Source organism: Ovis canadensis, chromosome 18 (genome assembly GCF_042477335.2).
Source record: "Ovis canadensis isolate MfBH-ARS-UI-01 breed Bighorn chromosome 18, ARS-UI_OviCan_v2, whole genome shotgun sequence".
NCBI lineage: Eukaryota > Metazoa > Chordata > Mammalia > Artiodactyla > Bovidae > Ovis > Ovis canadensis.
The window spans coordinates 39,550,236-39,559,095 of NC_091262.1; the positions used below are offsets into that span (position 1 = coordinate 39,550,236).

An 8,860-nucleotide genomic window follows, 5' to 3' on the forward strand; every position below is an offset into this window, starting at 1 on the left:
AGGCTCTAAGGGGCAGGCTAAGCCTGAGGAAAGCTGAGGCTCTGGGAACTCCCGCAGGCAGTGTAGCTAGACCAATCAAAAAAATCCCTGTAGCCCCCCCGCCCGCGCCAGACCCGAGCCAATCCAGATAGGGATGCGAGGTTTAAAAGTCCTGCGCGCGTACGGTTTAACCAATCAGCTATGCTGTTACAGAAATAAAGAACCGTCTGTATAAAAGTATATGTGATTCAGAACTTGGGGCCCTTGTCGAATTCCAAGGATGAGACCTGGGCCCTGACTCGATCTAGTAATAAACCCCTTTATGCTTTTGCATTGCTGTGGACGTCTTATTCTCTCAGTTTTGGGGACTCGGACTCTGGGCATAATATTTGGGGGCTCGTCCGGGATCCCTTTAACTGGAAAGAATAACACTCTCCCGGTAGAAGGGGTTTCCTCACTTGGAAGAAAGCTATCTGAACACCGGTGTTAAGTTTGGTTAGCCAGTGTAAGACCGAGGCCCAGCTAACACGCTGGAAGGCAGCTGGCTCTGGTGAGAAGAGAGCTCTTGCCAGGCTTAATCAGGGGCGAATTAGTCGTCTTAGCCGGTGTAAGGCCGAGGCCCGGCAACGTCCTGGGAAGGCGGCTGGCTCTGTGAACGCCTTGTTGGTAAGATAACCTAGGGGGATAGAAGGGTTCAGGGGGCCCAGGAAGACCTAGTACTGTGTTCTCGGCCGAGGTTTGTCTCTTCTGTTCGCATCTTTGTGTGTGCCGGCATTGTCACTGCTCTCTGTGTGTTCGTCTTGTCTCCTGTGTTCTATCCTGTAATCATGGGGCAAGAGACTTCCACTCCGTTGTCCCTTAGGACTGACCATTTTTCTGATTTTAAGTCTAGAGCACAGAATCTATCGGTGCTGGTGAAGAAGAACAAATTAATAACTTTTTGCAGCGCAGGATGGCCGACCTTCCATGTAGGCTGGCCCTCAGAAGGCACCTTTGACTTGGGACCTGTACACCAAGTCCGAGATATCATCTTCCGACTGCGGATCGGACACCCTGACTGAGCCCCGACCCCCCTCCTTGGGTAAAACCTTTTTTTTTGCCTCAACAGGGATTTTCTACCCCTCAGGTGTTGGCAACACATGTAAGAAAGAACCCAAAGAATCTCAAGGAGCCTGAACCAACGGCGCCGCTATATACCCCATCTTGCGGGGGGAATTGTTAGGGGAAGCACACTGATTGAAACCGCCCCACCCTGGCCAGGTACCATAGTAACCATTTGCATGAGTTGTTTTATCACAGGAGATCCTGATAAAGAATATGGAACTAATAAGCCTCCGCCAACTGGAAGAGTTCGGGAAAGGTTTAAAGGAGACACCGCATGTACATTGTGAGCCACGCGGCAGAGCAGTTCTCCTGGGTTTCCTTACCCTGCTGCTCTCCACCCGGGTGCCCTTTCCCAATAAAATCTCTTGCTTTGTCAGCACATATGTCTCCTCAGACAATTCATTTCTGAGTGTTAGGCAAGAGCCCAGTTTCGGGCCCTGGAAGGGGTCCCTCCTCCTGCAACAAATGATGACTCTGGTGGGATTCTTCTTCGCCGAGACTGACATCCTGACCACTTGGGGTACTCAGGGGCCAGCTTGCCTGCCAATGGACCAGACCCAGCGGCCGCAACTGGGACCCTTTTGTCCCTGGTCTCCTCCTGACACGGACAACTGGCCAGAGTGCCCCGACCAGTAAGAAACTAAAAACTTCATTGATCTCTCTCCCCTTCCCTCTCTGTCTCCTCTCCTTAACCTTTCCTATCCTTCCCTGTTTTTCTAGTCCCCTGGTCCTAGATGCAGAAATCTGGTCGAAGGGCCCTCAGCCTGAGCTAAGGATTGGAGACTGATCACCTCCTCTTGGCAGAAAACTCAAATTCTGGTTCTGATTTCTGGTCGGGCCAAGTTCCAGTCCTCCCTTCTCTGGAAGCCCAGGGAAAAGTCCCGTAAGGCCTGGGTATCTATAGGTGGCAGGAGACGTCTGTAAGGCCACCCCTTTTGCCCCCTCTCCCGCCTCCTCCCCCTTCTTATTTCAACCTGGCTTCCTTTCCTCCCTTAAAATCTTTGATGTTACGGAAAGGCTTGGTGGGCTACAGTCCACAGGTCGCAAACAGTCTGATACGACTGAGCGACTTCACCTTCACTCTGATGAGGACTGCCGGGTTTATATGTGTGTGTTTTAACTCTGTGATCTGTGTAGTGATTTTTGATGGCCATTTTGCTTTGTCTGGCCACCATGTGGTTTAGACCTGCCGCCATTTGTCAGAATTTGATTTTCTTTCCCTGTGCCTTGAGACCAGGGCTGTTAAGAACACTTATCTAGACTATCTCTAACTCCTGACACTGAGAAGGAAAAAAAAAAAAAAAAGACTTGAAGCTAGATCTCGCACTGTGTCTGTCTAAATATGTCTTGGTATGTCTCTGTCTCTGGGTAATATTTTTGAAGTTAATTTATATATGAGATCTATTTATTTGGCTTAAAAAAGATAAGCGCTTACAAATCAAGTAATTCTAAATTAAACAATAAATTCCAGGTTTATGTGAACTGGGAAATATTCAGTGTTAAATACCTGATATTACAGTTCTGATGAGATGGATGAAACTGGAGCCGATTATACAGAGTGAAGTAAGCCAGAAAGAAAAACACCAATACAGTATACTAACACATATATATGGAATTTAGAAAGATAGCAATGACGACCCTGTATGCAAGACAGCAAAAAAGACACAGATGTGTATAACGGACTTTTGGACTCAGAGGGAGAGGGTGGGATGATTTGGGAGAATGTCATTGTAACATGTATACTATCATGTAAGAATCGAATCGCCAGTCTATGTCCGATGCAGGATACAGCATGCTTGGGGCTGGTGCATGGTGATGACCCAGAGAGATGTTATGGGGAGGGAGGTGGGAGGGGGGTTCATGTTTGGGAACGCATGTACACCCGTGGTGGATTCATGTCAATGTATGACAAAACCAATACAGTAATGTAAAGTAAAATAAAGTAAAAATTAAAATTAAAAAAAAAACCTGATATTAATGTTTGTTTGTTGACCTATTTAATATAGACATGTCTTAGAGTACTTAATGTTAAAAAAATATTTTCATTGTACTTAGGTTTAATATGTTAAATATTATATCTGTTACAAGTTTGTCAACAAAAAAATTACCTCAACTAAAAAACTTCAAAGAAAAATGTAAATGAGATATGAGCTTTTAGATAGACTTTATTAAGAATAATTATGCTTTAGGAATGTCTGTCTGAAATTGTCTAAATTGGGGTAACTTGAATTGGGATTGTGCTAAACTAAGTGATGGAAGTTAACTGACTAGCTAGCTCATTTCCAAATAGAGTAAAATTTTAAAACATTTATTACTGAACATTAGTTTCCTCTTACAAAAATGCTAAAGAAATTTGGGACTGTTAACAACTAAAAATAAGCTGGCGCAAAAACTTGAATTTGGCTTTTCTCTCTGTTAAAAAGACACACTTTCTTCAGATGTTGAACTGCATTTGACAATAGATTTAAGTTCATTTGCTTCTTAAATGGTCTGTTCTGTATTTGCCTCTGAAATCCCATATTGTTACTTTGGCTGAGTGAATAGCTATTGTTTCACAGTGACCTATAGTCCCATCTGACTGAGTGCTCAAAACCTTTCTGATATTTGTTGACAAAACTTCCTAAATTATTCTATGAAGCACTTTTGGCTTCTAGCTAACTTTGGGGTGCTTTGGAGGGCCCCTGAAGCATCCCAAAGAGAGATATTAAACTGTGTTTATTTGGTTGGTTAAATTACATAAAAAAAGATTATCAAATGAGTAATACATCTGCTCATATTATAATGTAGGGTAAAATTACTAATACAGATATCCTAAAAATTATATGGAGTTTTAAACATTCTGATATGTCCTGGTATTTTAATGAAAAACCTGATGACTTCACAAAAGTCAGCAAAAGGACTGAATAAACCAGTGAATGTGCTTATAACTTTTATGGTTTCTATCTAAAAAAATTATGAGGTTAAACCTTATGTTTTCAGGGAGTAGGGAAAATCTTCCTCTCAAACTAATTATGACAATACTTTGGTAAAATTAAACGTTATAAACAAAACAATTATATTTTCTATCTGACTTCTCCAAAAATTGGAAGTTCTTAGGTTTCCAGTAAGTCTATCAAATGAGTTAGGAAGGTTATCTCACGAATACAAAAATCTCAAGAAATTTTTAAAACCTTAAAAAGGGAAAAATTCACCTAGATATGTTAGGCAAAATCTGTGATAAGCCTTTTGTGTGAGATTCCCAGCCCTGTTTTATTTTAAAAGTTCAGTCTGAGACTCTATAAATGTTTCAGCAAAATAAAAAAAGCCTATAATCAATTATGGTTATAAAAATCATTAGACCAAAATCAGTAAAAACAGACCTATTTTGCAAACAAACTAGCCTTAATTTGGTTATATTTAATAAAAATAAGGGTAACTTTAAAGAAAAAAAAAGATATTTCGAAATGTTAAATACCAGTTTTTTAATGGAGGTCTGCATCTAGTAAGACTCATCTCTTGGATAGTTCTTTGCTGTTATGTAATGTTAATGTAAAATTTAATTAAATTCTTGAACACCCTAAGTTTGTTTCTGAAGCTTATCTCAGTAATTATCTTTGGATGAAGATCAGATGCCTCATGACCTACAACCACGACTGAAAAAAGACATAATTTAAGGGACTGTCTCCAACATGAATGGAAGGACTTTTTTATCAGGAGAAACTACACTACACCAGGATGAGAAGACGATGACATTAGAGGTAACAGCCTCCCCGAGATGCTGGACCTGATTCGTATGATCATTTATGTTTTCTTGACTTCTTAGACTTTTGCATATAAGTCAGATGCTTTTCTATCATAGGCCTGATCCTATGCTAGTTTTAAAAATCAATCCAATTGTTGGGTTTGTGGCCAATAACCTGTGTCTAGTTCTGGGTCACCTTGGTAAATTTCTCTATTACCAGACTCTAACTGGTTGGCCCTGAGAAAATTTACTTAAAAAATTAAATCATACTAAAGATAATCAGTCTAGTGACACTAAAAAAAACTGGGCTATGTTCCTTATAGATGGTGCCAATATATAATTTCCCTGGAAGATAAAGATTCTACAGGCAGACTAAGTCAGATAACCTGAAGATATACTGGGCTACATCTAATGGAAGTTCTTAACATAAGTCTTACTTGTGACTTTACTAATACTGCTGGCTATGTTATTTGTATTTCACCTGTTTTACAAAATTGCTGTTTCTTACACTGAGGCCTCTAATACAATAATATATAGTCCCATATGAGATCGATGATGGTAACAGTGTAACTCTAGATATGGCAAAAAGCAACAAGAGGGAATATTTTCCTGGACCAAAAAACTAGTAAGACAGGTGGTCCAGAGAATTTTAGATACTGTTTCATGGCCTAGTCCAGTAACAGCACATTGAGTGGCCTGTTTACCTGAAAATGGACACTCTCAGCACCCTGGGATAAAATGGTCATGATGTGCCCGCCTCATAATCATGGTCAAGTTTATGAGCAAAAAGGGGCTCTGCCAACTGAAGACTGACACTCGCCATCTGCATCTACAAGGATTAAATCATGGCCGCTGCAACTGCTGACTTTAAACGCCCCTGAAAGGAGTTCAGGGTAAAAATCAGAAATGAGGCACTCTGTGCTCTGGGAAAAACTAGCAAAACAGGCCATCAGATAGATCTTTTCAGGAAAAGATTTTATGAGTCCCAATTCTTGCATCTTCTCATATCTAGAAAAACACTGTCATTAACGGTAAAATCTGCTTTGGCTATTAAAAAATAGTTTACAATTAAAAGTCAAAATAGAGTAGCTATGGTTCAGATATCCTGGGAAATAACTAGGTGATGCTATGGGTGTACTTTCTGATTAGACCTTGTATTGCTAAACACTTGAGTTTTCTGAGTCGTGTCAGGCTTGGATGCTGCCATTTTCAAAACAATGTCTGCTGGAAGCTACTAACCTTACTTTTTATAAAACTAGGCAACTGGCTACATGGCTACAAGTCTCCCTGAAGTGCCAGGTCCAGACTGGGTTTCAGACCTATTCTTCTAAAAAGAAATGAGATTAGGATTTTAATCATACAAGACTCAGATCTAAAACCTGAAACTCAGAAATACTTCCGATTCAGTGTCTATACTCCAAGCTGGGGCAGTCCTATGCCCCATTTTGACAGAAAGTTATCATAGTCATTTTTGCCTAGTTCCCTAAAATTAAAACTGAGCAGGACTCTGGGGCTCTGGAGTACAGATCTGCTCTGTGTTCTCCATTTCTTATCTGTAAGATACAGACTTTGTTCAGCCTCCTTGGCCTTCCCTGAATTCCGAAGCATGGCTTCAAACAATTGCTACTCAGGGAAGGGAGGGGATACAAAACCAGAAACTATCACAGGTTGGTGCAGCCTCCAGACAGAGTCCTGGTTCCTACTCAAATATGCATAACAATGTCTTTGAGCCCCCACCCAGCTAAAAGACTTCAGACTGAACGCAAGATTCTTGGAGCACTGCTCTGTTGCCTCACCACCAACCAATCAGAAGCGGTCACAAACCCTGTAACCCTCACCCCAAATGTTGCCTTCTGTTTCCAGGGACCAGAGATGACCATCCTGTTAGGTCTCTTGTTTGGCCCTTGTCTATTTCATCTCTGAGAGAGACCAACTAAATTGCTGCCACTACAAGGGTAAAAGCTGGTTTCAGATGTGAAAAACCCCAACTTAGATCAGGTAGAGAGACTTCTGCTCTGCTAGGCAGGCCTACGCCCATGCACAGCAGAAAGAAATTACAAAAGAAAGAGACCTCCGCCCCAATTCCCAAAAAGTATCTTGAGTATGAAGTCTCTCAGGGGGCCTATGTGCTGTGTTAAAGAAAAAACATTGTTTTTATGTAAATCACTCAGGGGTAATCAGGGAGTCCCTGGCCAAGATAAAAAAAGGGCTAAAAAAAAAAAAAAAGTCTCAAAATTAATTTGAGTCCTGGTTCCAACAGTCCCTGTGGTTAACAATGCTAATTTCTACCCTGGTGGGCCCTCTAATAGTGCTACTATTAATACTTACTTTTGGTCCATGCATAATAACTAAGCTCGTTGCCTTTGTAAAAGACCGCGTCAATACTGTCCAACTGATGGTACTGAGGCAACAGTATCAGGCCCTGCCCCAAAATAAAGAGAAAGATTCCTCTATGTAGCTAAAGACAGGGGGGAATGTTAGAACCAAACTGAAGCCAGGACAGGCTCTAAGGGGCAGGCTAGGCCTGAGAAAAGCTGAGGCTCTGGAAACTCTCGCAGGCAGTGTAGCTAGACCAATCAAAAAAATCCCCGTAGCCCCCTGCCCACGCCAGACCCGAGCCAATCCAGATAGGGATGCGAGGTTTAAAAGTCCCGCGCGCGCAAACGGTTTAACCAATCGGCTATGCTGTTACAGAAACAAAGAACCGTCTGTATAAAAGTATATGTGGTTCAAAACTCGGGGCCCTTGTCGGATTACACTGTGCTGGATGAAACCCGGGCCCTGGCTCGAGCTAGTAATAAACACCTTTATGCTTTTGCATTGCTGTGAACGTCCTATTCTCTCAGTTTTGGGGACTCGAACTCTGGACATAACACCTGCAAGTAAAAACACAGGGTTGGGACATCCCTGGGGTCCAGCGGTAAAGAAACCACCTTCCAATGCAGGGGACTCAGGTTCAATCCCTGGTCAGGGAACTAAGATCCTATATGCGGTGGAGCAACTAAGTCTGCACACTCTGGAGTCCACACACAGTAACTGAGCCCACATAGCCGAATTTAAAGAAACAAAAAAATCCAACCAAAAACAACAACAAAATGCACAGCGTCAAAAGTCATATAAAATTACAAGATTTCTGTTATATTTTGCCAAAGTGCTTTCCAGAAAGACTGAAAATTTTATAACCTCACAGCAGTATATGCATATGTGCATGCTCAGTTGCTCAGTCATGTCCGACTCTGCGACCCTGTGGACTGTAGTCTGCCAAGTTTCTCTGTCCATGGAATTCCCCAGGCAAGAAAACTGGGGTGGGTTGCCAAACTCAGAGCCCAACTCACTATGATTATTCTAAGTTTTTTTATCACTCCCATGGTTGGACTTGCAGCTCTGTGATGATACATGAAGCTAACTTTTTCTCGTACGTTTATGGCTATTTGTGCCTTTTCCTTTATGAATTACCTATTCACATCCTTTTTTCCTTTTCCTTGGGCATATGTCATCGCTTTCTTATTGGTTGTTGTTCAGTCACTAAGTCGTCTCCAACTCTTTACGACCCCATGGGCTGCAGACTGCTAGACTCCTCTGTCCATGGGGTTTTCCAGGCAAGAATACTGGAGTGGGTTGCCATTTCCTTCTCCAGGGCATCTTCCTGACCCAGGGATCAAGCCCGAGTCTCCTGCACTGGCAGGCGCATTCTTTACCACTAAGCCACCAAGCTGGCAAAGGGAACTTGCACTAACAGAGGGAGGAACAGAGGTGATGAGGGACTCCTAGGCCACCCAGGTACTCTGGGCTCATCACCCCGACCCCAGATTTTAGGTCCCTTTCTACAGCACCACTCTGTCTTCTGCGCTAAAGCCACTGCAGATTAATGGACCTTTAAGAGGAAAATAACTTCCTTTTAGACTGAAAGCCTGGCTGAAGACCGATCATTTTTCATCTCTGATTAAAATGTCTGAAGAGGAAATTGGAAATAATTCAGCAAAAGGAAGCTCCCACTCTTGAAGCTGTGAATGCAAAGGAAATTTCGAGGAGGTAGTGAAAAAGCAGCTCTCTGCC

The 8,860-nt window shown here is 42.2% G+C and overlaps 1 long non-coding RNA gene across 1 annotated transcript; it reads left to right on the forward strand.

The window, feature by feature from the left end:
- Positions 1-222: 222 nt before the first annotated feature.
- Positions 223-3,053, forward strand: LOC138423116 (uncharacterized). The gene is made up of 2 exons (XR_011250136.1): positions 223-1,715; positions 2,555-3,053. It is a non-coding gene; the product is annotated as an uncharacterized lncRNA (long non-coding RNA).
- Positions 3,054-8,860: the final 5,807 nt, after the last annotated feature.